The sequence below is a fragment of the Emydura macquarii genome, unplaced genomic scaffold (genome assembly GCF_026122565.2).
Source record: "Emydura macquarii macquarii isolate MOO-44397 ecotype Brisbane River unplaced genomic scaffold, CSIRO-AGI_Emac_v2 contig_18, whole genome shotgun sequence".
In the NCBI taxonomy this organism is placed as follows: Eukaryota; Metazoa; Chordata; order Testudines; family Chelidae; genus Emydura; species Emydura macquarii.
The window spans coordinates 6,487,790-6,501,621 of NW_027130155.1; the positions used below are offsets into that span (position 1 = coordinate 6,487,790).

Here is a 13,832-nt window from a genome sequence, read left to right on the forward strand (position 1 = left end):
TCTCACTAACAGGAGTGGCTACAGGATGTAAGTGTGGTTGAACCACTTGCTTACTCTGACCCTTGGGTAATTACGTTAGACATCCTCACAGCAGGGGCAACATCCTAAGACACTACACTTCAAGAAGGGAGACTTTTAAAAAGGGGAGGATGTTAGAAACAGCCTGAAGGGAAAAGTTAAAATATTAAAAGCCACAGAATCAGCATGGAAGCTTCCTAATGAATACCTTGTTATAGTCTCAGGAGGAAACCAAAGGTGAAAAGGGAAAGAAAACTATGGTTAAATGGCAAGTTACAAGAGTATACTCAGACCAAAAAACCCAACCCAGAACCACACCATGGTAACGCAGCCCTGTTCAAGAGAGTCTAGTAGGAACACCTGCATAAGCAAGTATGATGTGGAAAATATAGAGGGCCCAATCCTGCAGTCCCTATTTAATTTTGACTGCAGGGTTGGGTCCTAAGAAGACTAGGAGGAAATCTGAAGAATAAATAGCTAAAGATACAGACAAATGATGAGAAATCTTTAAATGCATCATCAGTAATTTTGGGCAAGTCAATAGGACCACCGTAGTGCTAAGGGAACAATCAAGAGGATGAAAAACCAAATTTTGCCACTTTTATCCATGTATAAATAGGGATACTCACATAGTAAATTAGTGCCCTCTATGAATAAAAGTGACAGAATCTGGCCCCAAATTATTTGTCTATAGCAGATTTCATCATAGAGAGTGATGGCAAAATACTTATGCTGCCAGAATTGTATAAATCAGTACAGTTTTAATAGCGTTTGCCTGTGAGGAAACAATGTAACTGTTATCAGTCTGCATGAAAAATTAGTTGAATTATTCGTAAGCCTACTAATAAATCATCAGGTTCTTATTTCAAAGATGTATGTTACTGGTAATGAAGATGAGGCACGATCAGAGAGAAAGGTAGCAAAAATAGAGACGATGGAACAAGCTGAGAAATTACAATGGCAATTCATTTATTTTATGTCGTTTGGGGCCTCAAGCACCATCTACTTTAAAAATTAAAAAAATATTCTTCAATTGTAATAAATCACCACGATCGGATGGTATCTTCCAAAGGAGATCTGAAAGTAGTGAAGCTACTAACAAAAACTTGTAGTCTATCATTGTAATACAACACATCGGATATGATTTCAACACCTCTGGGCCAGGTCCTGCTCCATCTGAGTAAGGGAGGCAGAATCTGGGCTGTAATATGTAATATCATTAAAACATCTATCAGAAAGGTTGGAAAATAATAAAACATACCATTTAGGTAGCACTTTAGATATATATTCAAAGCACATAAGAATGGCTATACTGGGTCAGATCATTGGTCCATCTAGCGCAGTATGTGGTCTTCTGACAGTGGTCAGTACCAGATGCTTCAGAAGGAATGAAAAGAACAGGGCAATTTATTGAGTGATCCAGCTCCTGTCATCCAGTTCCTGCTTCTGCTAGTCAGAGGTTTAGGTACACCTACAGCAGAGGGTGGCATCCCTGACCATCCTGGCTAATTGATGGGCCTATCCTCCATGAACTTATCTAACTTTTTTTTTGGAACCCGGTTATGCTTTTGGCTTTCACAACATTGCCTGGGAATGAGTTGAGTCGATATGTGTTGTGTGAAGAAGTACTTCCTTATATTTGTTTTAAACCTGCTGCCTATTAATTTCATTGAATGACTGCTGGTTCTTGTATGATGTGCAGGGGGAAATAACACTTTCACTTTCTTCACACCATTCATGATTTTATAGACCTCTATCATAGCACGCTTAGTTGTCTCTTTCTCTAAGCTGAAAAGCCTGTCTTTTTAATCTCTCCTCATATGAAAGCTGTTCCACATCCCTAATCATTTTTGTTGTCCTTCTCTGTACCTTTTCCCATTCCAATGTATCTTTTTTTAAAATGGGATTACTAGGACTACACGCTTATTCAAGGTGTGGGCTTACCATGGATGTAGATAGTGGTATTATGAAAACATTATGTTTATGTTGTTATGTTTTCTGTCTTATCTATCCCATTTCTAATGATTCCTAATATTCTATTTTTTTTAACTGCTGCTGTACACTGAGCAGCTGTTTTCAGAGAACTAACCACAGTGACTCCAAGCACGGTACAGATATTAACGAATGTCATTAGGGAATCTGAAGCTGGAAGGCAATTTGGGTGAAAGTGATCATGAAATGATGGATTTCATGATTCTAATGAAAGGAAGGAGTGAGAGCAGCAGAATAAGGATAATGGATTTCAAAAAAGAAGACTTTAACAAACTCAGAGAACTGGTAGATAAGGTCCCCCTGGAAGAAAATCTCCAGGAAAATGGAGTTCAGGAGAGCTGGCAGTTTCTCAAGGAGACAGTATTAGAGGCACAACTGCAAAGGAAGAATAGTAAGAGGCTTTGAGAATTCCTGGAGAAAGGCAAACATAGTACCTATCTTTGAAAAGGGGAACAAAGACGACCCAGGGAATTATAAACCAGTCAGCCTAACGGGGATACCTGGAAAGATACTGGAACAAAGTATTAAGCAATCAATTTATAAGCACCTGGAAGATAATAGGATAATGAGCAATTGCCAATATTGATTTCTCAAGAACAAATCATGCCAAGCAGACCTATTTTCCTTCTTTGACAGGGTTACTGGCCTAGTGGATGGGGGGAAGCAGTAGCTGTGATAGGTCTTTATTATAGTTAGGCTTTTTATACAGTTCCACATTATATTCTCATAAGCAAACTAGGGAAATGTGGTCCAAAGGAAATTACTATAAGGTGGGTGCACATAACTGGTTAAAAGTCCATACTCGAAAAGTAGTTATCAATGGTTCGCTATGATACTGGGAGTGCGTATTTAGTGGGGTCCCACAGATGTTGGATGTGGGTCCAGTACTAATCAATATTTTCATTAATGACTTAGATAATGGTGTGGAAAGTATGCTTATAAAATTTGAAGATGACATCAAACTTGGCGGGGTTGTAATCACTTTGGAGGACAGGATTACAATTCAAATCTTCCTTAAACTGGAGAACTGGTCTAATTCAGCAAGGTGAAATTCAATAAAGACAAGTGCAGAGTTTTTTACTTACAAAGGAAAAATCAAATGCACAACTATAAAATGGGGAATAACTGGCTTGGTGGTTGTTCTGCTGAAAAAGATCTGCAGGTTACAGTGGATCATAAATTGAATATGCATCAGCAATGTGATGCAGTTGCAAAAAAAGTCTAGTATCATTCTGGGGTGTTTTAACAGGAGTGTTGTATATAAAACATGGGAGCTAATTCTCCGGCTCTGTTCAGCACTGGTGAGGCCCCAGCTGGAGTATTGTGTCCAATTCTGGGTACCACACTTCAAGAAAATTGTGGACAAATTGAAGAGAGCCCAGCGGAAAGCAATGAAAATGATAAAAGATCAGGATGTCTAAACCTATGAGGAAAGGTTAAAAAAAACTGGGCATGTTTAGCCTTGGGAAAAGAAGACTGGTGGGGTGCCTGATTAATCTTCAAATATGTTAAGGGCTGTTTATAAAGAGGACAATAATCAATGGTTTTCCATGTCCACTGAAGGTAGGACAAGAAGTAATAGGTTTAATTTGCAGCCAGGGAGATTTAGGTTATATTTTAGGAAAAACTTTCCAACTATAAGGGTAGCTAAGCTCTGGAATAGGCTTCCGAAGAAGGCTGTGGACTCCTCATTACTGGGGGGGTTTCAGAACAGGCTGGACAAACACCTGTCAGGGGTAGTCTAAGTTTACTTGGTCCTGCCATCTTCTGATGGTTCCTTCAAGCCCTACATTTCTATGAGTCTATGAAATTAATCATCACAACATCCCTGTAAGACTGGTGGGTAAGTGTTGTTATCCTTACTTTACAGAAGTTGAAGAAACTTCTCTTGGCCTATAGAGAGAGGAGGTGACAGAACCAGGATTAGAATTCAGGCCCTCCTGGCTTCCTGGCCTGTGCTCATTTCTCCTGCTCTCACAGAGATGCAGGGCTGTCCCCACTAAAAGGTGCTAATAGCAATCCCAGCAATTTTGGGTCAGTGAGCTTTACTTCGGTACCAGGGACTGTGTGAAGGTAACTAAGCCGTATGGTAGGAACATTAGCAAAAGAGTGGATAAAGGAAAGTAGGAAGATATAATTTAGTTAGACTTTTAAAAAAAGTTCTCTTGTAAGATGCTTTTAAGAAAATTTGGTAATGGGGTTAGAGATGAGTCTTGTCACCGGTTAAAAACTGATTAAGACAAAGAAAGTAAAGAATAGGAGCAAATGACTTGGAAGCATGTTAATAGTGGAGAGGTGTACCTCTGTGCAGGGCTAGAATATCACTTCTAAAACACATGTTGATACCCACTCGGTTCATTTAGCTAAATGGAGCAGGAGCTTGGGTACAAAAAATGCAGTGTATTCAGTAGGGGAGAGGAACCAGGGCTAGCTGCTGCTAGGGAGGGGGTAGCAAAGTCCATTTCTCTCTCCATTCCAGGACCTCATAGAGGCACTGCCCCTCTGTTCCCAGCTCCTCTCATGATGTCCACTTTTCTCTGTGTGTGCCTGATTACATTAAACGTGATGGGCTGTAGTTGAAAACCCAGGGCAGAGAAAGCACTGAACAGAGATGTGCCCAACATCAGACTGATATTGGCAACCCTCCCACCCTCAACCCTTAGGGTAACTGGACCATAGGTGGGGGATATTGGGGCAGAGAGAAAGGAAGGCCTTCAGGAGAGAAAGAGATAAGGGAGAAAAGGAGGAGACAGAAGTGGAAGAGTAATGGGGAGATAAATTCAGGGACAGAGGAGAACTTCAGGGGGGTGTAGAGAAAAGGTTAGCCCTTATGAAAGTAGATTATGTGGAATGCATTGTATTTAGACCACAATGTTCAGGGTGGTTGCTCACCTTTTGTGACAGGTATTTCAAGCAGACAAGCTTGCCAGGAGAGAGCAATACTAGAACTAGGGTTAGCCGGAGGATATTCCGATAGAAAGAACATTTTCTAATGAAGTCAGATAAAATGTTTCTTTTCCATGCCTAAGCCCTCCAAGATGAAAATAAAGTTGTTGTTCAGAAGTTTTCAGGAATGTTTTATCATCTTTACATAGGCCTCTCTGGGATGGAAATGCGGAGGAACGGTATTCCATTCAGTATACACCTGTACATTTTGGGCAAGGTTAGAGTGGACTGAGAAATCTGTTCTATTCAGGGTCATACTATACCCATCATTATGGTGTCTAAGCACTATGGTGTCATTAGCCAGCAATCTTTCAGCAAATGGGAAATGTATATGTTCTGAGAAGTAAAGAGTGGGGCAGCCCAGGTACCCACCCTTGCTTTCCTATTGGGGAAACTCACCTCATGGGAGTCTATCATCAGACACTTGGTTATATCAATTATTTCTGCGGCATTGTAACTAATACAGCATTTCCTCCCTTCATATGCTGCGGTGTCACCCTACATCTTAATCTTGTCTGACTTTGGCAATATCTGAATAAATTAGTGCTAATGTTGCCTTCTGCTGCTGTTTGATTTTTCTTTCCACCACAGTCATGCCACTAAACTGATGCCTTGCCAATCTGATCTTGCTTTACTGATGTGAGGTTGCCTTCAATTATAACCCATTTTCTACCACTACAGGAGATGTGCTACTGAATAATAATACCAGATAAACACCACAAATGCTAGCCAATATTTTTGTACAGTTGATAAATACTGTACCCGAATAATTCTGCTATCTCGCAAATACCATAGATTGCAAGAGGTGACTAGGAGAATAAATCTATAATAGTTTGAGGTGGTGGCACAACAGTAAATAGAAAGATCACACCTTCTTGAGCATGCTGTTTTCCATTTTCTTTTTTTTTTTTTGATTCAGTTGAAAGCCCACAGTAATTTTAGCCTGGTCCATCATTTATCTAAAAGATAAGTCTGTAAATGATTAGACTAAGCATTTAGTTTCATAAGCACTTTTGTTGCAAGCAATCACAGTTGCTCTGATTTATAGTAAAAACAACCTCCCTAGACTGTGGGCTAAAAAAGGGTCCAAAACAAAGAACCAGGAAATATATATTTTATGGTGCACAAAGTATTCATATTATTCATTGAGCTCTCCAAAGCATTCAAAATAATGTAGAGTCTTCTTAATGTGAAGACCTGGGCAAAGCACCTATCCTGAATACTATTTTCTTGCCAAAATATATTTCGCCAAGTACAAAAGTAAGAAGCAGCAGAACAATAGGGATTAGTCAGAGAAAGGTGATCAGTACTTCAGATCAGGTACCTGGAAAGAAGCACGAACATTTGTATGTACTCTGTCTGACTTTAATTTTTTCTTTAGAAGCTCTGGTTTGCTACTGAGTATTTGACTGAAGAGTGCACAACTGTATCGGATGAAAAAGATGGTAGGGTGTGAGCCATTTTTACACTCATGCTCCTTTAGGCAGTAGTATTTTCAGAATGACTGCTGTATGCATACATAAATGGAAATGATCTTGGAGGAGGTAAATCTGTTTATGGCATTTCAAATGGAAGAAACTGTGTCTAACAAAAGCTTGTCCTGATCCGACACCTTGCAGATTGTGGAATATGTTAAGGTCATAAGCATGAACAGGAGATAATATTACGCTATGTTTAGTAATTTTGTGTCTAGTCCTGCCCTTACCTACATGCCTCCAGCTCTTACTGTGTTCAGTAGGAGTTGTGTACATAAAACCCTTGGTGAAGTCCATTGGGGAAGAGAAGGAGATGGAGTTGTTAGGCACATAACAGTGTGCCTAACATTCATAAAGCACTGCAGGGTTTATATAAGCAGCTTAGATGCTGTAAAATTTGGGGAATTATAGTCAAGAGAGCCGGTACTTGTTCTCTTGGCACTGCTTGGCATTTTGTTGGGACCCCACTAGGAGGTGGTTGCAGTCCGAGCACTGCAGGAGAATACCCATTATAGAAGAGCTTTGGACAGGCAAGGAATTTGGCTTCTTTTTTTCACATGTGAAAAAGATGTTCCAGAAGTGTCCTGAGGAAAGTGGAGGGTTAGTTAGTACTTGAATCCATGACTGTGACTGTTTGGGCTAGTATCTATACCTGAGGCTTTCCTTTCTCACTAATGAGAGTTGTTTGACTGGGGCTCTGTTTGTGACCAAAGCTTGTCATTTATAGAAGCTTATTTTCTGAAACCATGACATTCCCATATTTGAGTATTTAATGTGACCTATGGTACGGAATCAAAGGGGATTGCCAGAGAAATTGGTAATACTGAAATAAGAGATTTGATTTTTAAATATTTATTCCATTACAAACGACGGTATTTAAAATGATTATAGCACAGAAAACTTATCTGGTGGGCCCAAGCAAATGCTGTGTTTTCCCCACCATCTGAAACAAAATTGTAAAGAATTTAAAGTATGGTTCTACTCTGAATATTGACACTTTCTGACTCCAGAAAGCTGCTCCCTATGGTATTCACTATATCTGCTTACTTTACTGACTAAATAAATATTTTCTACCTTTTACACCTAATATCTCTGGAGATCCCATACAGCATCAGTAGACTGAAATGGAATTGATTTTGGCTCATGCATTATCAGCAGAATTGTTAATTAAATTCAGATTAAGGACTCTCTAGTGGTGTTAATCCATAAGCCAGAAAAAAAAATTTACTTTCACATCCTAGGCAGCAGCGTTCAAAACTAGCTTTTAAACTGAACAGATTTATCTGGAAGTCATTGAGAGGCGATAAATATGGAATACCATGATGCCAATTTCAGTCACTTCTCATGGTAGATCAGCACTTTAAAACAATAGATTATCTAGCCAAAGAAGAGTTTTATACATCAGTTATACTGTAGACTTGAAAGGGGAAAAGAATCATCTTTATGTCTACAAATACAGTACAATTAATTACAGTACAATTAACAGTGTAATTAAAGTGTAAATGGGACTCTACTTCCTCAAGCTCTCTCTCCCTCTTTCTTTAATACACTTCCAATAGTAGCAAAAAGAAAGCCACCACACAGGCATTATTATTAGTTTGCAGATGAGATGTAAAAACTGAACATTTGTCTTATAGTGAGAGATTAATTTAAAACAATACTTAGAGCAGTGATGTGATAACCTGACAAGACAGCATGCTCCTCATTTCTGCAATGTTGTGGGTACTAACACTTCTGGCTGTCGTCATTGCCATAGGAACAGCCTCCCATTACTATGGGTTGGTACGTAATGTGCAAATTGCAAAGTGCTGTTACTAGGCTAGAAGACAGGACATGTCACACTACTGAGAAAAATGGGCTTGATTCTTTTACCTTCTCTGGTGTAAATCAGGAACTAACTCAATTTCAGTCAACAAAATACATGTAAGTAAGAGAACTATGCCCATTATTTTCAAATCTCAAGATGAATATTGTTTCCCTCTACAAGCAGTAAAGGGCCAGATTAGCTTCTCACCCTTAGCAACGTACATCAGGAAGTACTCAAGGGATGTATTCCTGACTTAACATTGCTGTGTGAGTACATGGTTCAGAGTTTGTAGAGATGAAAAATACATGGATTTGTAATAAAGATAAATAGAACAGATTGAACCATTGTCATCTCTGGTGCCTTTAATGGAGTTACACAAGGATTCAATTTGGCCTGTTATGAATAGCTGGAATAATTTCCAGAGTCAGAGGGGTTACTGCGCTAAGTTCCACCACTTTTGTTCAGTGGCATCTTTACTTTGTCTCTCAACTGTTGACAAGAAATTAGAGAGCACACGCAGGACATGGCCATGAGTTTGCAAGCTGGACCTATCTAGCTATCTCCAAAATAAAGATAAGTATGTGGCATGGTTTCAATAAACTGGCCTTGATGCAACTGTACTATCTTCATGCTGGGGTCTGCTTGTTAGAGGATTGCATTTTGGCAAGGGAAAAGGGATTCCACTTCCAACTCAATATAAACAAAATATAAATTGATCATAAAACTGTATATAACAAATCAGAAAGTGGGCATGTGCTTTTTCATTAGGCAGGTTTACCAGACAATTCTTTCTGTGAAAAATAAGAGTAATTAAAATCATCTGAACCAATCCACCTGTGATGAAAATGAAACAAAAATACCTTCCAGGGGGAAAGGCACCGTCCAACAAATAGGAATTAACTCCCTCAAATATGCTGTAATTTATTTTCCTGCAATTCTGTCCGATCAATTAACATTAAAAGCAAATTAAAAAGGCGCCATGCAGACTATGTTAGTTCTCTCCCAAAGCCTTAAACTTTGTCCTTGTGTGCATACGGCAGCCAGCGCCGAGCCCCAGTGGCAATTAGCCCCAAACCAACTTACCTGACCCTGCTATGGGGAGAGGGAAGAAAAACCGCCAGGGTTATTGTCACTGCATGAATTACGGAGTCCCCCCCGCCCCACGCGGCCGTGCTACACGCACACCAGGCGTGCGCCCGCCTGCTGCCCTCGGCACAGCCTGCACCGCGAGCCCACGCCGTGAAGAAACTTACAAGGCAGCAGAAAGTTGCAGCCGGCTGGCTGCGCGCTGGCGGGGATGGCGCGCGCGCCCTGGCGAGCTGGCGGCGCAGGGGCACAGCCGGGACTGAGGTTCTCCCGGGGCTCTGGCGCGGCGCTGTCTGGGGCTGTGCAGCATCTAGCCCGGCGAGCCGCTCCGCCCTGGGCGAGCCCGGCTCCTCCGGACCTCCCCCACCCCGCCCCGGCGAGGAGCAACCGGCCCTGGATAGCGGGCAGCGGCTGGCGGGCGCCTGTCTCCCTTTGCTCCGCGGACCCCCGAGATTTATAGCAAGAGGCGTCGCTGCACAGCCGGGTTCCCTCGCCTCTCACTCCCCCAGCTCCACTCCCTCCGGGGAGACCCCCTGTGACCTCTGCCCCTCCCACTCCCCCGCCCCCGCCCGCCTAGAGACTCGGTCCGGCTTCTTCAGCCCCTTTCCGCTCATCAAGTGCTGCGCCGCCGCCGCCGCGCCCCCTTTCCCTCCCTCGCGCCCGCCCGCCCGAGGCCGGTTTGCATCCAAGGCTGCGTTGTCTGCCTCCCGCTCCCGGGGCTCTCCCGCCGCTGCCGGCCGGTGGCGCTTTGTCGCTTCACCTTTGGGGAGCCGGGAACTTTGCGTTCCTCCCCCAGAGCTCGGCCCGGCGGGAGGGGACGGGGAGCCGCTGCGACTCAGCGCGCTGAAACTTTGCTCTGCCCGGCCGCCGCGGGAGGGGCTGCTTGGGCTCCAGTGCTGCTGTGGGGCTGCTGGAGCGCAGCTCGCAGGGTTTGGAAGTGGAAAGCAAACAGCCCCGGGTAACATCATACAGGCGACCTTGTGCCCAGGTTTCCCGCTTGCGCGCCATTGAGTCCAGAGGACGGAGCACTGCGTCGCGTGTTTCACGGGCGGCGCCCAACAGACATCCTGCTAGGCAGCCGAAGGGGAAAAAAGTTACTTTAGAGGGAGGGCCAACTCCCCCACAAATGCGGATGGGGCAGTTCGTGTGGGGCTAATGCATGCGGGGTGCGGGTTCTTTCGTGCACTACCGTGCAAGCTGCAAGAGGCATGCACATTTCCAGTTGGCACGGGACTTCCAAAGCCCCGGTGTAGGCATTCCCAGCACCATATGGCAACACATTCACCGTGATCTGAAAAATCAATAATCCACACGAAATCAGTCAGACTTTACCACTCGCAGCTCAATACCCAAACACACGTGAAAGAAGGGGACAGGAAAGCAGTCACTTTAAATCAGGTTGGAAAATATGCTCTCTGAATAGTCACACACTGCAGGTCAGTGCCAGCCAATGGATTTTTATTTAACTTAAGTCTGGTCTCAGTAAGCTTGAAATAGAGGAAGTGCCCAAGCAGACTTTCTAAGACTCTTATGATGTTGTTGGATCAGCACAGGATTTTTCAGCTAGGCTATTAGGAATGTGTTTAAGTACCATCTGTCCATCATTAAATGCATAGATCCTTCTGGGAAGGGTAGGTGCTAGTATGATGCCATGCTGCAAAAAAGCTGATCTCAAAATGCCTGTTGTCCAGGGTGAGTTGTGAAAGCCCCCTAAAGAGGATGATATTGCTACAAGGGATAGTAAAATGCACTGGGCAATGGTGTATTTTCATGGTGACCAGAAGTGGTTGGAACCATGGAAATACATTACTATGCCATACTACAAAAGGGAAAAAAAAGCAAACCAGGAGGAAAAAATCCAATTCTATACTAATGCTGACTTTAGCTGGAATAACATATGTTCTTCAGCATCTGTATGTGTGTATTCGGCTGGCTACATGATTTTTTAAACATCTGTTAGCGAAACCAGATATTCAAATGAGAAATATAGAACTCAGAAGCATTACATGAACTTAAATTGTTCCAAGGAATGTCTTCTGTGCTTTTAGCAATGTATGACTTACTTGGAGACACAAATACATGTGGACACAGTGTTGTCTTAGTATTGTTCATGTTATGTAAAGAAAATGTATATGTGTTTCCATCAGAACAATCCTGGAAAATGTTTAAAGGAAAGAAGCATCTCTGTGCATGAAAAAATGACTAATGTATGACAATTTCACACTGCATTTAAAAGCTCCATAGTTCTCTGATTAGCAATTTAAGCACGCTTTTCCTTTTATTTTAAAATCCCTTGTGCTAATGAAGGCACTAGAGTGCTTCTCCAGAGTGCATTCTGAGGTTGCAGTAATTGTGGAACGCGTTCTATGTTAGCAAATTGGGAGGCATGTCACACAGGTTTTTTGGCAATGATAGAGCAATTTTACTTTGCCATGTGTTGAACTAGCAGCATTGTAGCAAGCCCAGGTGACTTTGCACAGTCCAAAAGCCATGTATCTCAGACAGGGTACATCTGGCCAAAATTGTCTAGGCTCATAGAATTCTAGAAATGTAGGGCTTGAAGGGCCCTGGAGAGGTCATCAAGTCCAGCCCCCTGTGCTGATGCAGAACAAGTAAACCTACAGTATCCCTGACAGGTGGTTGTCCAACCTGTTCTTAAAAACCTCTAATGATGGGGATTCCACAACCTCCTTTGAAAACCTATTCTAGAGCTTAACTATCCTTACAGTTAGAAAGATTGTTTCCTAATATCTAACCTAAATCTCCATTGCTGGAGATTAAGCCCATTATTTTTTGTCCTACCTTCAGTGGACGTGCAGAACAATTAATCTCAGTCCCCTTAACATATTTGAAGACTTAGCAGGTCCCCCCTTAGTCATCTTTTCTCAAGACTAAACATGCACTTTTTAAACATTTCCTCATAGGTCAGGTTTTCTAAACCTTTATAATTTTTGTTGCTCTACCTTGGACTGTCTCTAGTTGTCCACATCTTTCCTAAAGTGTGGCGCCTAGACACAGCACTCCAGATGCACTACTAGTGCCAAGTAGAGCTACAGTTAGCTCCTGTGTCTTATGTATAACACTCCTTTTAATACATCCCAGAATAATATTAACCTTTTTTGCAACTTCATCCCACTGTTGACTCATATTCAACTTGTGATCCACCATAATCTCCAGATACTTTCAGCAGTACTACTACCATCCAGCTTTTCCCCATTTTGTAGTTTTGCATTGATTTTTTCCTGCCTAAGTAAAATACTTTGCACTTGTCTTTATTGAATTTCATCTTGTTCAACTAGACCAGTTGTCCAATTTGTCAAGGTCACTTTGAATTCTAATCCTATACTGCAAAGTGCTGGACCCAGGATTGAATCCTACAGGACCCCATTACCCACGCCCTCTCAGTTTCACAGTGAACCATAGATAACTATACTTTGAGTTTTCTTTCAACCAGTTTTGCACCCACCTTATAGTAATTTTATCTAGACCACATTTCCCTAGTTTGTTTATGAGAATGGAACTGTATCAAAAGCCTTACTAAAATCAAGATAAATCACAACTGCTGCTTCCCCTTATTCACTAGGCCAGTAACCCTGTCAAAGAAGGAAAATAGGTTGATTTGGCATGATTTGTTCTTGGCAAATCTATACTGGCTATTGCTTATTAATCTCCAGGTGCTTATAAATTGATTGTTTAATAATTTGTTCCAGTATCTTTCCATGTATCATAGTTAGGATGACTGGTATATAATTCCCCAGGTCCTGTTTGTTCCCCTTTTAAAATAGAGGTACTATGTTTGCCCTTTTCCTGTTTTCTGGGATCTCACCCATCCCCTTGTGTTCTGAACAAAGCTAATCACAAGAACTTTGAATTATCTCATTGCTCCCCTAATCAAGTTGTGTTGACTGGGCCCATATGAAAGGTAACCCATTTCCACTGTGTTTTAGACAAATTCATGCAAACAGTCATATCACCATATAAAACTGTATTCCTAAGGCTACCAAAAGACCCCAGATCCCCTTCACAGAATGGAAGGGTGAATAAACCTATATGATGAGCATAGAAAAGGTCCTCCTCTGCCATACAGGTTGCCTGGAAACTTTTGCAGACCATGGGGGGCTTCATATCTAATCACTCACATTAGGCTACAAGAGGCATGCACCTACCTAGGAGTCTAAACATAGGATCCTGTGATGGGGTGAACCAGGCATTCGTTGCCCCCTGCTGGAAGCCCTACTACCTTGGTACACCCTGCTCTAAGAGGTGCCCTGCTGGAAAGGAAGAGCAGTGAGTTCAGACCTCTAGGGACTGTCTAGAGAAGCCTCCCATGATCAGCGGCTGACAGAACCAGCCAGAGTTGGTCCTCCAGCACCTAGAAGGCTTGGGAACAGGTGGAGGCAAATTAGAGCTGAGCAGAGCTGAAGTCTGGCTGCATCTACTGGGGGACAGTTCTGGGTGAAGCAACGCTCTCCCTGTCCTAACCCAAGTAACATGGTCCAGTTGGGGGC

The 13,832-nt window shown here is 42.4% G+C and overlaps 1 protein-coding gene across 2 annotated transcripts in view; it reads right to left on the reverse strand.

The window, feature by feature from the left end:
* The window catches only part of AGTR1 (angiotensin II receptor type 1), a 47,095-nt gene extending 37,401 nt beyond the window's left edge, over window positions 1-9,694 (reverse strand). For both annotated transcript variants that reach the window (XR_010921257.1, XM_067555246.1), the window contains exon 1: window positions 9,492-9,694. The gene's annotated coding sequence lies outside the window, so the exon portion shown is untranslated. The remainder of the gene's footprint in view (window positions 1-9,491) is intronic.
* Window positions 9,695-13,832: the final 4,138 nt, after the last annotated feature.